We start from the raw sequence: 17,007 nt of genomic DNA, 5'->3' as shown, positions 1-17,007 counted from the left end.
TGGAGGTCCCTATGGAGGTCATTGTTCCTGTAGTACAAAGGAACGATCACCATGGTCCTTAACACTTTGTTTTAGAATCGCTGGATGATGTCTAAATTAGAGACTGTTATTAGCACAATCCTATAGATGGATGCCATATGTTCATATAGTTTTTAGAATCTGTTTATAAAAAAATAATTTGTTGTAGATTGATATGGTAGATTGTCTTCTAAATAATCTGTCTAAATATTGATTTAATTTTTTCCTTGTCCACTGGCGGGCATAGATCTCCCTCATAATTTTCCATCTATTTCGATTTTGTGCCTCTTGCATCAAGTTTTCTGGAAAAAATTTGGATCAGTCAGTCATGTTGTTGATCATAGATGCAAACTCAAGAAGAGAATTAGAAAATAAATCAAATGAAGTATTAATAAGAGTAAATGATTGGATGAATAAAGTAAAATTAACAATATCAGATTCAAAAACAACATATAGTTTAATAAAAGGAAATTTAGAAAGAGATCCAATTATAAAAATTTGAGGGAAAACAATAAAAAGAAAAATGGAAACAATATATTAAGTATTATAATAGACGAATAAAAATTATTTACAAAACACATGAGTTGTGTCTGTGAAAAGGCAACAAAGATCATGCATAGCATTGCCAGTCTAGCACAGAAGAAATTATATAGAATTTCGTTCCGACAGATGAGAATATACCTAAGTACAATACTTGCATCAATTGTAGGGTACGGTTCAAGTGTATGGGCACATAGATTAATAAATAAAAAAAATGCAGAAAAATTAAATAGAGCTCAGAGAGGATTTCTTGTAAGAATAACGGGAGCATTTGGAACAACTGCAACACAGGCACCCACAGTTTTAACTGGAGTAATGCCAATGCATTTAGAAACACAAAAAAGAGTTACTACGATTGCTAGAGCCAAGCAGTCTATAGGAGCAGTAATGAACCTCTTGTCTAATGCAATAGTAAATTCATGGGAGACGAGAATTACATTATATAATTCCATTATTTTAAACTGTCTTTCTCAGTGTATATCTGTCTGGGGTCTGTGCTACTCAAATACTCTAGAACAAATTCAAACTAATTTCTTTAAGAGACTGCTGCATCTACAAAAAAATACCCCCAATACTTATGTTAGGCTAGAAGTTGGCCAAGTTCACTTAAAATACTTAATTTTTAAAATATCACTTAATTGGCTTGAGAGAATTTTACTTATGGACTCCTCTAGGTATCCAAGAATTTGTTATAACCGTCTTCGTCAGCTATGTTACAATAATGACAATAATGAGAATTATAACTGGGTAGTTCAGCTAAAAAATTATTTTTCTGAAATTGATGCAATAGAAACTTGGGAAAATTTATCATGGGGGTTACTGAGGCATCAAAGAAACGGTTTGTTATTAAAAATGAAAGAAAAACTCTTCCAAGAAGACTTATCAGCATTAACAAGTTCTCGCTATTCTTTGTACTATAAACATTTCTCACACAATAGGCAACCGCAAAGCTATTTACAAATAAAAACTCCCATATATATTACAAGACTTTATTCACAAATCAGACTTTGCTCTAAACTTTACATAAAATTTTATTATAAAGGGATTTCGTATCACATCGACCAAACTGAAAATTGTTCAATATGTAATTTACACAAATTAGAGACTCTTTCCCACATTTTGTTGGAATGTCCATTATACTCGTGTTTTAGATCACCCCTTATCAACGGCGGATCCAGCAAACTTGCAAGGAGGGGACAATGCAATAAAAATTTTCTCGTCACTCGCGTACGCAGGATTCTTTTTCGGTATGGGCTGTTACTTTATTTTTCTTCATGTACCATGTCCTTTCAGAACGTTGGTTACTATCATAGCTATCTTAATTTTATTCACTCCCACCCAAAATCAACCACGAAGTGCTTTTTCGTCCTGGACTGCGTATGCCTTCTATTTTCACTTGCATAATATTTTGTAGCAACCTATATTTGAAACTTCTAGACTTCTAGATTACATGTCCAAAATACTCCACTTTTCTCTTCTTGATGTCTTCTACAACTATAATCTCAGTAGTCTTGCTGAGACATTCGAGTATTGTGGAGTTTCAAATCTTCTTCACCCAAGATACTTCTAAAATTCTTCTATAGAACCACATTTCGAAAGCCTCAAGGCGATTTAGGTAAGTAGATCAATTTTATTCACAGTCCAAGACTCGACACCATACAGTAAGACCGAGAACACGTACTTTGGAGAAGGAATTCTGTTTTGTTTCATTCCGTTATTCAGTTGTCAACAGGACACAAAATTCACTATTTATTTGCAATCGTAATTATCTCTTTCTTAAAAAAAGGCGACACCAGGCGCAGTCTCAAGGAGGGGGCAATTGACCCCTTTGACCCCCCTTGGATCCGCGCCTGCCCCTTATTCGATCATTTGTAGAGAATACCGAGAGCTTTTTTCTGTTTTTAAATACAACCCATTCTCCCACTGAGATTAAGGAACTGTGTACATTTTTTATTAATGCACTCAGATTGCGTTCATTTATATTAAATGAATAATTGTAACTAAATCTCCATTAAGCGTCGACTATTTATGTGTAATAATTTGTACTCAACCTCTTGTTATATGATTTTTCATTAGAAACAATAAACATATCTATCTATCTATCTATCACAAAAAAGAGCATGTAATTATTGGCTAAAAAAAGAAAAATATGAAAAAATAATACAAATAATAGGATTAGATATAAGAAATAAAAGAGAATTAAAGTAAATAATAAATAGAAAAAGACAAAATGAATGGGAATATTCAACAAAATCTAGACGTTTATACAATTTTATACCAATATTAGAAAACATTGCTAAGTATTTTAATCCAAAACAAGGTTTAGTACACTTTTTAACAGGACATGGACCGTACCCAACATATTTGGAAAGATTTAACTTAAAAGATGATGCATATTGTGAATGTGGAGAACTAGGTACACCAGAACATATAGTGTTACATTGTGAAAATACTATAGAAAATGAAGAACATAAAGAAATGAGAGGAAGATTAGAAAGAATTGAAATGTTTTGAAATATTAAACAATCTAACAGAAATAATATCTAAAAAACAACAAGTAATCTATAATAATAGAAGAAGACAACAAATAATCCAACCCTGATGAAGTTGAGTACGATAAAGTTAAAATAAGTAAAATAAAATATAAATTCAAAAATAGATATTTACAATTATTATAATAATAATAATTCAATATAAAATAAATAAATAAAAATAATAATTCAATAAAAAATTCATTAAATAAAAAAAAGACTACCAACTCTCTTCTGAAAATAGAGGGACTGTCTTTATAACTAAGAAGGGAGTTGATGGTACCAAAAATATTTTAACAAATGTATATTGTTTATTTAAATTTGTTAAATGTATTTGTTAAATGTAATTAATAGATTATGGCAAATTAATTAATAAATTGTAAAAATAGATTTAGTTGTTTAGTAAAAAATGTAAAAATATAAAAAATATCTGTAATCCCATCAGGAAAAACGACCTGGATTAGTCCCTAGAGGCCAGGTCATATGTATAAACAGTAAATAAATAAAAAAAAAGTCCATCGTGTTGGTGGACGATCTCTATCCGCTTTCTCCATTTGCGATCTGTCATTCAAGTTTCGTAACCTATCCAGATTTATTTCAGTGTTGATATTATCTCTATAGTATCAGCTACTTTTGATCTTCGTCGTAGCTTGCGGTTTGGAATCATGTGTGGTCGAAAAATAACCCAGACAAGTTTGAAATCTTGTCTGGGTTAGTGCATAACATAGCACCCTCCATCGTTTTTTGAGCCACACAGATCTTTTGCACTGTTCGCTTATTATGGTCAATGTAAATTAACACCGGCAATACACATTGATTAAAGGTTTTCCTTTTGACATATGGGGAAGTCGGTCGATGATAAAACATGGTTCAACTTTTTGAAGGCTGCCCAAGTCAGTCTATACAACGGAGAAGCTCAACGGTTTAATTATTTTTTCCTATGCGTATATTTTTACTGACTAGAAGATATATGTCATCTGGGTTTTAGGTTTATTGATTTTCATTTTCCCTTCTAAAGAGAAAAGGTAGAACAATCTGATTTAGAAGTTCTTTGGTATCATCTATCCTATCATCTATTAGCAAAATATCTCTAGTAATAATAATAAGCTAGTCTTCTACAGCTGTCACCGTTTCTCGCATCCTAATTTCCAGTTTTTAAATCTCTGCTGGGTATTGCACCCTCGACATCTTTTCTCCAGGACCGTCTTGGTCTACATAGTTTTCTTTTAGTGGACAGAGCAAATTTTTCTATCTTTTTTAGCCATCTCTTTCCAGGTATTCTCTGCAGATGTCCATACCAGTTTAGTCTTTATAATCACACTATTATCTACCAACCTCAGGTGGCTAAGCTTCTATCCGTTCATATTTATGCCTTTGTCGGTCAGATTTTTTATATATCTATTTATATTTATATATCTATATATTTAAAAAGGGTGATAAAAAATTAGTACAACATTATCGTCCAATATCACTTATTACCAGCCTTGCAAAAATCTTTGAAAAGGCATTAGCCGAACGAGTTAATCAATATCTTAAAAAGTTTAACCTGCTTTCTACAAACCAATTTGGTTTTAAAAAAGGATATTCCACTTCAGATGCTATAACATCTGCTACTGATTATTTATATAAGATGCTGGACAGTGGTTCTCCTACTTTAGCAATATTTTTAGATTTAGCGAAAGCATTTGATACTGTTAGTCATCAACAGTTATTAAGTGCTTTGAGCGATCTTGGAATAAGAGGAATACCATATTTACTATTTCAAAGTTATTTAAAAAATAGATTACAAATTGTCAAAATTAATAACAAACTTAGTACTGAAAGAACCATTGAGTATGGTGTGCCTCAAGGTACTGTTTTAGGCCCTTTATTGTTTTCAATATATATAAATGATCTAGCGGCAATGAAAATAAATGGAAAGATTATTTGTTTTGCTGACGACACAGTTATACTTTACACTATTAATTCTTGGAATGAACTTAAAACTTTGGCAGAAACAGAAACTGTAAAGGTTCTAGATTGGCTAAGTAGGAAACTACTGACAGTTAATACAGATAAAACTTACTTTATACCATTTTCAATATATAAAAATAATTTACCCGAATTCATGGAATTAAATCTAAACTATAATAAGGCGTAAATTAAAATAAATAGGAAAGAATACATAAAATATTTAGGCGTTTATATAGATTGTCACTTGAAATGGGATATACATATTGATATGGTATGTAAAACTCTAAGAATGATACTATACAGATTTAGATATCTCAGCAACATTCTTGATTTATCTTTCTTAAAGATGGTATACTATTCCTTAATAGAATCACGTCTTAGATATGCCATTATAGCATGGGGTGGAACATATTCCTCACATTTGATTAAACTCGAAATACTTCAAAGGAGATTTTTTAAAATAATGTTAAAAAAAACTCGCTTATATTCATCAGAACTTCTTTATCAGCAAGCTGGTGTTTTTAAAATTAGACAATTATATTTATTAAACATAATTTTGCATACATACAAAAATAAACAAATATTGAAATCAATAGATCATAATTACGACACTAGAAGAAAACTTCATGACTATGTAAAAATTATTAGTAATTTTAAATCAATTGGTAATAGCTATTTGTATAACAAGGGAGGAAAGTGCTCCTTTTCCTCCCGAGAATGAAGTTTACTGCCCGACGCGTAGCGGAGGGCAGTAATCATTCAAGGGAGGAAAAGACACTTTACTCCCATGTTATACATATGGTTTTTCCGCCTTCCTCAAATAATTTCCTCCTTTTTTCATTTTTACTTAATTTATTTATGTAACTAACCAACAAAATTTATTAGAACTAAAACTGACAAGTAGGTACAATATAACTGTCAACTGTCAAATATAAGTCAAATTATTAATGTAAACATTGTTAAATCAGAATAACAATTTACTGTTTTTTACCATTCTGCAAAATAGAGAATGTTTTTAAATAAACGTTAAAATGTATAGATACTTACGTAATAGAAAATAGATATTGTACAGGGCGCCAATAAGTTATATTTCATGAATGAAATACCATGACGTCACTTTTACTTTTCCTCCCTAGGGAGGAAAAATATTTTCCTCCCTAGGGAGGAAAAGTACAACTTTGCTCCCTACAATCACGTCCGGAAAAGTATACTTTCAGTAGAGGTAGGTGGAAAACATAATTTCACATACTATATTCCTAAAATATTTAATTATGTACCCGAAATTTATAAAATATATTTGAGAAAAATAAACTCATTCAACATGATTAAATCCATTTTTAAAAAATTTATTAAGAACACTGGAACTGAATTTTTGAATGCGATCTTTAATTAAATTTATAATATAACTACTAATATATAATATATTTGTTATGCATTATGAGTTGTTATGAGTTATGTATTGTTAATTTTTAATATTTGTTATGCGTTTTTGTATTGTTAATGTTTAATATTTGAATAATGTAATCCCTGAGCACAACCTCTGGTTCTTCAGGGAATTTCTTCTTTTGGTTTATTTACTATTTATTTATATGTGAAAATATTTAACTTAAAATTAATTTGTAATTATGTTAGTATTGAATTATTCTATTATAATATTGTTATATATGAGAGCATAATGAGAAGTAAATAAACATTATTATTATTATTATTATTATTATTCCAAAAGTGTTGTGAATAGTTTTGGTGACCCCTGACGTACTTCACGTTGTAATCAGAATTTTTGAGTTTGAAGATCACCCACTCTAGCGCCTTATGTGTTAAATTCGAACACATTGTGTGTTCGATTATTACCAGAGAGCGGCAGTTCTCGCCAGTGGCGCACACCTGCACCCCCTACACGCGTCACTATATATACACGAAATTTTCGATTTTCTAAATCTGACTGAAATGAAAATTGGGCTAACTTCCATCTTAAAGTTCAGGAAAAGACTCATCCATTCATATGTCAACCATCCATTTTGGTCCAAGGGTATTGATTTTACGCCCCTTCTTATTTAGGTTCTGTTTTTCTTTATCGTCCCCAAAACTCCCAAAAACTTTGAAAATTTAACTCCGACCTTTGCGGCTTCTAATAGAAGCGATCATTACCTTTCCAACGCATGTCTAATTTTGAAAATCGGTTATACTGTTCAAAAGTTACCGAGCTCAGAATTATGAGTCATTTTTTATTTAAAAAAGGGAAAATGTGGATATGTCTATATGTATGTATGTGTGTGGAAAAGTTAAACTGATCTGAATTTTTTTTCTGTGTTTGAAGAGGGGGTGAGGACCGATTCAGAACCGGTGTAGTTTGAGAGTTTTGACTACCCATAAGCCAGCTATAGGACCTTGGTAGGTACAAAACGGCATATTTTTTGGCGGTATATATATCTTCGGTTCAAGAAGAGACAGGAGAACAGTAAATACACCAAATCAATAGCGTTGAGTTAAGCTTTCAAATTGTTTCTAAGCTGTGAGGATCAGACATACACACGGCTCAGTATAGCCGAAAAACTGAAAAACTAAACTTTAAAAATTTTGGTTTTTCGACAATTACTCAAAATTTCAAAATACGAATTACGCCAATAACTGAGCGTTTGTAGAAGGACTCTAGACGAATCTAACGGTGTATACCTTATATCCAGAAAAATTCGAATTTTTAAGTTATAGGCTTCATAAGTATGATCAAATCTATTTCTTATGGGAAAAACGGTTTTCCAAGCTCAATAATTCCTGTAATAGCTTCAGTTATAATACTTGACCTTAGATGCATAAGATACTACTTGTCAATACGTTTCAAACTCATGTTTAGTGAACAAAATCGGTTAAGCCATTTAGAAGTTATTAAGCTACAAAAGTATAATCGGACAACATATCCTTCCATGATTACGTTAGGCTTTACAAGAAAATTTACCATAAAGCCATAAAAGCCGCCAAGGAAATTTATTACAATGCGAGGCTGGCTAAATCAGGTAATGTTGCTAAGGAAACGTGGTCTATCGTAAATGAACTGAGAGATAAGACTTCTTCTCCCACCATAATCCCGACTTCTACTGAGACCCTGAACAATTACTTTGTAAATGTGGCAAAAAATTTAACAAATACTATACCTCCTTCTCAGGATCCGATTTCATATCTTTCTCATAGGAATGTAAATAGTTTCTTTTTTACACCCATAGTATTAGGTGAACTATGCTCTACAATAAATGCCATTAAAAATAAATCGTCATCTGGGACTGATGGCCTCACTCTTAAAATGTTTTCTGCTCTACCTGATTGCACTTTAAACCATCTTACTACTTTAATAAACAGGTCATTCGAAACTGGAGTTTTTCCAAGCTGCCTTAAGACAGCGATAATTATTCCTATACATAAAGGAGGCGATAAAGATCTTGCTTCGAATTATCGCCCTATTGCACTCCTGCCCACGTTGTCGAAGATAATTGAAAGTCTGGTAAAAAAAGAATCTTATCTTTTCTGTTGAAATACAAATTGCTTACTCCACATCAATTTGGATTCCTGAGTGAAAAATGCACGAATGATGCCATGTTCTTCCTTTTCGATCATGTTTACTCCAGTCTAAACAACCATCACTCTACAGCAACAATTTTCTGTGATTTCTCTAAAGCATTCGATTGTGTAAACCATAACATCTTGACTGACAAATTACAGCACTATGGATTTAGGGGAAATGCTCTTAAATGGCTTAAATCATATCTTAATAAAAGAAGTCAGTTTGTAAGGGTTGACACGAAGACGTCTTCTTGCATGCCATTAGAATGTTGGGTACCTCAGGGTTCAGTTCTAGGTCCTATATTGTTTCTGATATACATAAATGACATCTCTAGTCTGAACATTAAAGGTAAAATATGTCTCTTTGCAGATGATACTAGTATTACTTGGAGTAACACAGATATTATGGATCTTCGCGATACCATAGCTACAGACCTAGTCACCATTAAATCGTGGTGCGATTCGAATCTCCTGTTATTTAACGTTTCTAAAACCAAAGTCCTACCTTACAACAGTATGATGCAACCTTTAGTACTTAATAACAACAGTCTAGAGGTAGTTGAATCGGTGAAGTTCTTAGGGCTTATTGTGGATAAGTCTCTAAAATGGAACTTGCACATTGATGCCTTACACAAAAAATTAAGTTCTGCTTGTTTTGCGCTAAGATCAGTTGCTACGGAAATGAATTTGTCAACATCTAGGACCGTTTGTTATGCCCTGTTTGAGTCTGATCTTCGGTACGCGCTTCCATTCTGGGGTACGTGTTGTGCGACTCAATTTGAGCGTATTTTTAAACTACAAAAGAGAGCTCTTCGTTACTCCCTGAGACTCAATAGCAGAGATCATTGCCAAGAATTCTTTAAAAAATTTAAGATATTAACTCTTCCTTCTTTGTTTGTTTTTGAATCCGTTTGTTTAATCCGCAAACATGCATCAGAAGGTCCAGAGAGACCCACTCATAACTATCCCCTTAGAAACGTGGATCATAATCTTTATCTGCCAACCCCACGGTCTGAGCTGGTTAAGTGCTCTATACTATACAATTCGAGAAAAATGTACAATCACCTGCCATCTAACATCAAATCTATTGCAGCATTTCCCGCTTTTCGCAAGGCCTTGAAAGCTTATTTGCTGGAGAAAGCTTTTTATACAGTGAATGACTTTTTTATAAACGATTTGAATTCAGCAAATTGACTTGTAGGATTATTACTTTCGAGTACTTGTGTACATATTTGCAGCGGCATAGAACTTTTGATTTACTTTCCCTTTCCCCTTTCCTCGTTTGCCTTCTTTTTGCTCTGACGTTGTATACATATTGTTTGCAAAATTTTTAATTTTTTAATGTGTACTTAATAACTGTAAAATTATATTAAGTAGTATAACTCACGCCATTTACTTGGTGTCTGTTTCTGTTTTTGTTTTGTTTGTAGTTTTTTACTATTTTTTGTTTTTTATTGTATTTTTTATTTTGTATAAGCTTTGTCCACAAATTGTTAAAATTTTTTGACAATAAAGCATACCTTACTTACTTACTTAATCCAGTTAACGATTATTCCCCAAATGGTTTATGTAGTTGTAGTGGTTACGACGCTAATTTGATCTGGCAACGGGCATCTGGCTAATTTGATCAATATTTTTTTCAATCTACTTCGAATAGAAAAAAAAATCTAGTGTACATTCGATGGACACTAGATCATTTGGGAGATAATGCGACAAAGGCGACCATTTATAAAACTTAACGTGTAATCGAGAAACATTACATTTAACTTTATACATTTAATTTATAAATAACTTTGAAAAACTCCTCATACAAGAATAAAAAACCGCTAAACGCCGTAAAAATGAGTGGCGCCTACAATATTCCAGCTACAAAAGATCTGATATGAATGTTACATGGCGCCAAAATGTATTTTCATTTTGATGCAAAGCAAAATTCTAGTTTTATTTTAAAAGATTTTTTCATAATATTTGCTAAATTTGAAGTAAACGCGCCACAAAAGACTTTCAAAATTCAAACTGTATCAAAGTTACTCTTTTGTGGCGCCTTTTACTTCAAATTAAGCAAATATTATGAAAAAATCTATTAAAATAAAACTAGAATTTTGTTTTGCATCAAAATTAAAATACATTTTCGCGCCACGTAATATTCATATCAGATCTTTTGTAGCTGGAATATTGTATGCGCCACTCATTTTTACGGCGTTTAGCGGTTTTTTATTCTTGTAATTTATACACCGATAGTCAATTCCGGATTCTATCCAGGCTTCCAATATTTTTGTTCGTTTATTGTATCGAAGGACTTTTCATAATCCACAAATATTAAAGCTAAACCAAAAGTAAATACTGAGGGCTTATAAGAAAATTTGAACCTCTACTCTGATAACAGAAGATATTATTTAATACAGACTACTTTTGTTGTTATAAGGTAGCAGTATTTTTTATTGTTTAAGTTTTATTCTTAAATAAATACACTGTACAAAGTACAAGTATCGTTGTATATATAAGTGATGGTTGTTTACGCTCTAAGGTTTAAAAAAAGATAAAAATTATATAATTTTCTGACGTAAATATAGCAATTGCTGTACAGACTCGCTACTTCAGATTTTTATCTCAATTACTATTGTAAGTAAATAATCAATACGGACAAAATTCTTATTAGAGTTTTTGATAATGCATAATCACTCACAGATAAAAATTGACCATTTATCAAGTAGGTACAGTATAGGTGTTTTGTTTTGTGTTTACTACCAACAAATTTAAATACTATAATTTGAAGCTAAAATTATGAAATTTTTTGTTTATCTTCCAGTTTTATCATTATATTAAAAATTGGAAAATAGTTTCAGAATAGTAAAATCATGCTGACTGTAGACTAAACAAGTGTCAGCAAAAGATCTAATTTAGCGTCAGCAACAATTATGTCTTGCATTTCTTCCCTTTTAGACTTTCATTTTATTTCTCACATTTTTGTTAGTTTTTTATTTGTAAAGTTCTAACTTTAACTTATCCTTCCGATAAGCGCTCTCACCAAACTAGAACGGTCGTGAATATCTCAGACATACGCGTTTCTATTTATTTAATATTTAAAGCAATAATATTAAAACACTGAAAATAACACTAATATTAAAATATTTTTCCACCTACCTCTACCGAAAGTATACTTTTCCTGACTTGATTGTAGGGAGCAAAGTCGTACTTTTCCTCCCTAGGGAAGGAAAGTACTTTTCCTCATTATTCCTCCTCATTCTCCCCTGAAGGGAAAGTACTTTTCCTCCCTAGGAAGGAAAAGTAAAAGTGACGTCATGGTATGTCATTGATGAAATAACTTATTGACGCCCTATACAATATCCTATTATATATTACGTAAGTATCTATACATTTTAACGTTTATTTATTGTTATTTTGTATTTTGCGGAATGGTAAAAACACTAAATTGTTATTTTGATTTAACAATGTTTACATTAATAATTTGACTTTTATTTGACAGTTGACACTTTACAGTTATACTGTACCTACTTGTTAGTTTTAGTGCTCTAATAATTTTGTCAGTTAGTTACATAAATAAATTATTTAAAAATGAAAAAATTACTTGATATTTAAGGAAGGTGAAAAAATCATATGTATAACATGGGAGTAAAGTGCCTTTTCCTCCCTCGAAGAGGAAAAGTAGCACTTTCCTCCCTTGTTATACAAATAAGACTGATGTAGGAATGAAATTAATATCTAATAATATAATATAAGTAAAAATCTTAACCTATAAGTTTTATAAGTTTAAATTAATGTAAGTCAAGAAAGCGAAAGAGAAAAGAAAAGAAGAGACAAAATGATATATAGCGATATAAAGTTTAAGTTAATACAAGTCGGTTAAAATACTGGCAACTGGTGAAAACAGTAAAACATAAAACTGTGGAAAGAAAATGGTCATCAGCTATGAGGGTATAAGATCTTCAGTATACATTGAAGACACAACAGAGGCTTTATTTTTAATTGATCCGAAGAGTAGATCAGTAGCGGCATGTCTTTGCATGTTTTATAGATTATTAGGAGGTATTCCATAACGTGAAGCACGACAAACTTATAAATCTGCTCAAACAAATTGTGCTAGATGGAAACGACATAAGGATTAGCAACAACTTGTATTGAAACCAGTCAGCTCTCACAACAGTCGGACAATTCTCAAAGGACAGGGTCAGACAGGGTCAGACAGGGGTCTGTACTGTCGCCACTCTTGTTTAATTTATATTCTAAATCCGTTTTCCAAGAGTCCTTCGAAGATATAGAAATAGTAATAAAGGTGAATGGAAAACATATCAATAACATCCGATATGCTGAAGACACGTTTCTCCTTGCCAACAAAGAGTAAGAGTTCTTAATCAAAAAAGTCAATATCATAAGTCAAATCCACGGTCTCAAAAAAAAAAAGGATAAAGACATCAAATTTAATGGTCATCAGCAAATGTGTCAGTATAAAAATAGTAAATAGATTTAAGTATTTGATACGCTGGCTAAAGGGTAAATGGATTCCTGATGATGAAATCAAAATTAGAATCGAAATAGCAAGGAGTACGTTTTTCAACAAGGAAGCACTATTCCGCAATAAAGACCTGATGGCGTGCCGGTAAACGCTAGGTCTTCTTCTTCTTCTTCTTCTTTTTATATAGACATTACTCTGTCTGTTTTTCAATGTGCCTCCAGTAAGTTGTCATTCCATCGTTTTCGTGGTCTTCCCACTGATCGTCTTCCTATTGGGGAACCGTCTCTCGCCGTCCTTACTCCTCTATTTGTTGTCATTCGGCTTATGTGGTCGTTCCATTCTACTCTTCTGCTTTTCACCCGGTTATTAATGTTGTCCACCTTGCATTTCCTTCGTATATCTGCACTTCTAGCTCTATCCCACAGCGTCTTACCATCGATTAGGTACTGTCTACATTGTTCTAAGGAGTTTAGGAGCAAACGTTAAAAGCAAGAATCATATCATGTCTGGATTTTTTAAGAGGTGGTTGTACTGGCAGTTATTAAAAATAACATGTATGGAGAGAGTATCAAATGATCAAGTGATAGAAAAAATTAATAAAAATAAGTAACTATTGATAACAGTTAAATAAAGCTTATTTTGGCTATATCTTTAGAAACGAAAAGTATGGTTTTCTGCAAATTATCATTGAAGGAAAAATTGAAAGAAGACGGGGCATCGGTGGTTCCCTCGGCTGCTAAATTTACGCTACTAACTCGACATCACGTAGGCAAGTATTATACAATTCACACACGATAGAGAAGAGTTCCAGTTAGGGATGGCGGTTGTTGACAAAACACCGGTTTTCGGTTATACCGGTTTTTCTTATTTACCGTTTAACCTTGCGGTTATAACCGCTCAAAAAAACCGGTTATTCTAAAAACCGATGTTCGGTTTTTTTAATCAATAGCAGATGCGCATTAGGTTACAATGTTAAATTTTACATTGCACTTTATTTTGCGATACTACATTCGAATCAATATCTATTATCGATATCGATACTATTGAAAGAATATACTGACACCAAGATAATCAATCAATATTTAAGCGGTTCAAAATGGATTGAAGCAGGGCATATCTGGATTCATTTCTCATAATGTGTCCAAAAATTGTATTGAGGACCTCATTCTACGTGAACTCGTCAGTACACGAGATCTTAAGTATTTTTCAATATGGAAACATCTCAAATGTTTCCAATGTTCGGCACCTATCTTACTTCAAAATCCATGACAGTCCCAGACAAATGTAGCATTGCCAAATTTTTACTTTGGTACCAAAAGCAGGGCTGTGGCTTTTAGAGGAGGCCATATCTGGTTGAAGGTGGATCAAGCTTTTCCCATGAGCGCTTGTTGGTCCATTTTTCATTCGTTATGGTGCCGAGGTAGTAAAGAGATTCGTTGTTTAGCGTAGATTTGACCTTCCATTATCTTTTTCTTGCTAATTGCCATGAACTTTGTGCTCTATATTTACAGTAATCCACAATTTTGGCACGCTGATGAAAAGACAGTCGATCTATATTAGTCAAATTCATGTATATCGTCTAGCCCATATTAGGTTTGAAGAATAATATACATATGCACTAACTGTCTACAGCTTATAGATACGTTTATATCAGACTATAGACGTTTTTCTGTAAATATATGAGGGTGGATTGATATAATTGACCCCATAATTATATAAAAAACTTCCCATTTTTTCTCTGAATTCATTATTTTTTCCAGAGGTAACTTCTCCGGTTTTTCACCGGTTATTTCTTTTAAAAGAAAAAACCGGTTATAACCGTGACAAAAAACAACCGGAAAAACCGATTGTTGCGGAGTAAAAAAACCGGTTTTAGGTTATAACCGGTAGGTTTTTCCCATCCCTAATTCCAGTTGATGCTCGCCAACTTCCGATGAGGAGACTGTACATGAAGAAGACGATATTCACGTTATTCAGCAAAGATTTATGTTAAAAATAGCGCTAACGCCTATCCATTATTTTTTAGGCCAACAGTTACTATATAATGGGCATTAAAAATAAGAATAACTTAAAAATCAACATAATTCAATAAAGTCTAAAATGGTGTGATAATTATTGAGTAGAGATATTTTAATAACTTCATTTAGTAGGCAGTTAACAGCTGTTTTAACACAAAATTTTTGGTGTGCATTAAGCCTCTTAGGATCTTATATTGTTATTTTTTATTGATTTTGGAAGTATGGCGCCTGTAATGGGTTTAATAGCACGGCTTTGGTTGACTGTGTAGAAATTTCAGGACGGAAAATAAGTTCGCGTGTTTACCTGCTAACCCGCCGTTCTTCATTTAACACCATGACGGAATAAATGACAATTAATGAAGTTGCACAAACATGCAGAGGCGCTGATTATCATCATTTCGACACGCACCTTCTTGATCATACAGACATTGCGATCCGTTAGGCAAATGGCTTTATCTCACAGAATGTGTTGTTTAAACAAAATCGGTATGACGTGTGAACACATTAACGGGTTGAATAGCAGAATAAATGAGAGATTGGAAAACACGATCCTGATCAGATACATTGTATCAACTAAGGTTTGTCGCGACAGTTATGAAAAAAATTCAATTTTAAAAAACAAATTAATTTTTTATTAAATTTTATTTATTTTTCTTTTATTCAAGTTCAATTTATGTTGATATATTTGTAAAATGTCGAAAAAGTCGAATAATTTTTTCTGTGGTGGCTCTCACGTTGCATATTTGAGAGTTTCTATCACCTGGTTGGATAATTTGTGATATTTATATTTCACGACCATTTGTGGCCTAATATCTAAATATCTTCTTCTTCCTTTTTTATATCAGCAGTTTAGTTTGTTCATTAACGGGTTGTTGCCTCAATGGAAGCTTTTCACACCATCTCTTACGCTGCCAGCCAATACTTTTTTTTATCACTTGGTGATTTGTTCCTTGGTATTTTAAGGACGTTTCTGTCCGTAATCTTATTGTTGTGGTTGTTCCATTCCCTTTTTCTATTTAGTGTCCACTCGTTTATACCCTGCATATTACATTTTGTTCCTGACCTCGTCACTCCTTATGTACTCCGTAATTTTTCTGAGGCTTCTCATTTCTGTAGTAGCACTCTCTGTATTTTGGCTGTGTTGGATCTTGTTTCTGATGCATACTTGAGTTATTATTGGTCTTATACTGGCTGTATAGATTCTTGATTTCATCTCATAGTTAATGCCTGGGTTACGCGATACAGCGTTGAAGGCATCGTGCTAATCTATTTGATCTCCGTACTTCATCTTTTACTTCTTCTGTAGTTCTTTTTTAACATTTGTATAGTTCATTAACTCCAGTTTATATATCATTATGTATATTATGATTATATGTATTTAATTGTTTTTGTATATTTGTATTACACTGTCCAGCTGTAGAAACGGAAAATAAGTAAGTGATCACAAGTAAGAAGTACAAAAAACAACTAGATTCGCAAAATGCCTTAATGCTACTTATAAGGCCAATATAAGACTAATAATAACATATGCATCAGACAATCCAAGACATAGGAAATGCTGGAAACAGCGGAAATATGAATACTCAGGAAACACGGTGAGCTACCGAGGAGGGAGTGACGAGAATTGAAGAAGATTTAATATACGGGGTATAAACGGGGGGACCCTAATGAACAAGACAAATTACTTATAAGATGGAAGAGAAATGAGTTAATATTTTCTAGTTTCTTAATAGCATACTGAATTTTGCTTTAATATAATATTTTAGCTTTCTTTACCTACTTGATGCAATTACCTTGAGCATAATGATCTTTTTTTCGTTAGGTCTCTCAATTCAATTCATTGTATTGTACCTCTCTATTTAAGGTATCTACTATTTATATTCCATTTAAATATCTAGAATTTTGGATACTTTATCGTAAA

The 17,007-nt window shown here is 32.4% G+C and overlaps 1 protein-coding gene across 3 annotated transcripts in view; it reads left to right on the top strand.

Annotated features, from left to right (window-relative positions):
• The window catches only part of LOC114334647 (uncharacterized), a 702,930-nt gene that overhangs the window by 548,391 nt on the left and 137,532 nt on the right, over positions 1-17,007 (top strand). The gene's annotated exons all lie outside the window — the stretch shown is intronic.

This window comes from Diabrotica virgifera, chromosome 7, assembly GCF_917563875.1.
Source record: "Diabrotica virgifera virgifera chromosome 7, PGI_DIABVI_V3a".
NCBI lineage: Eukaryota > Metazoa > Arthropoda > Insecta > Coleoptera > Chrysomelidae > Diabrotica > Diabrotica virgifera.
This window is presented reverse-complemented; position numbering and strand designations above follow the sequence as displayed.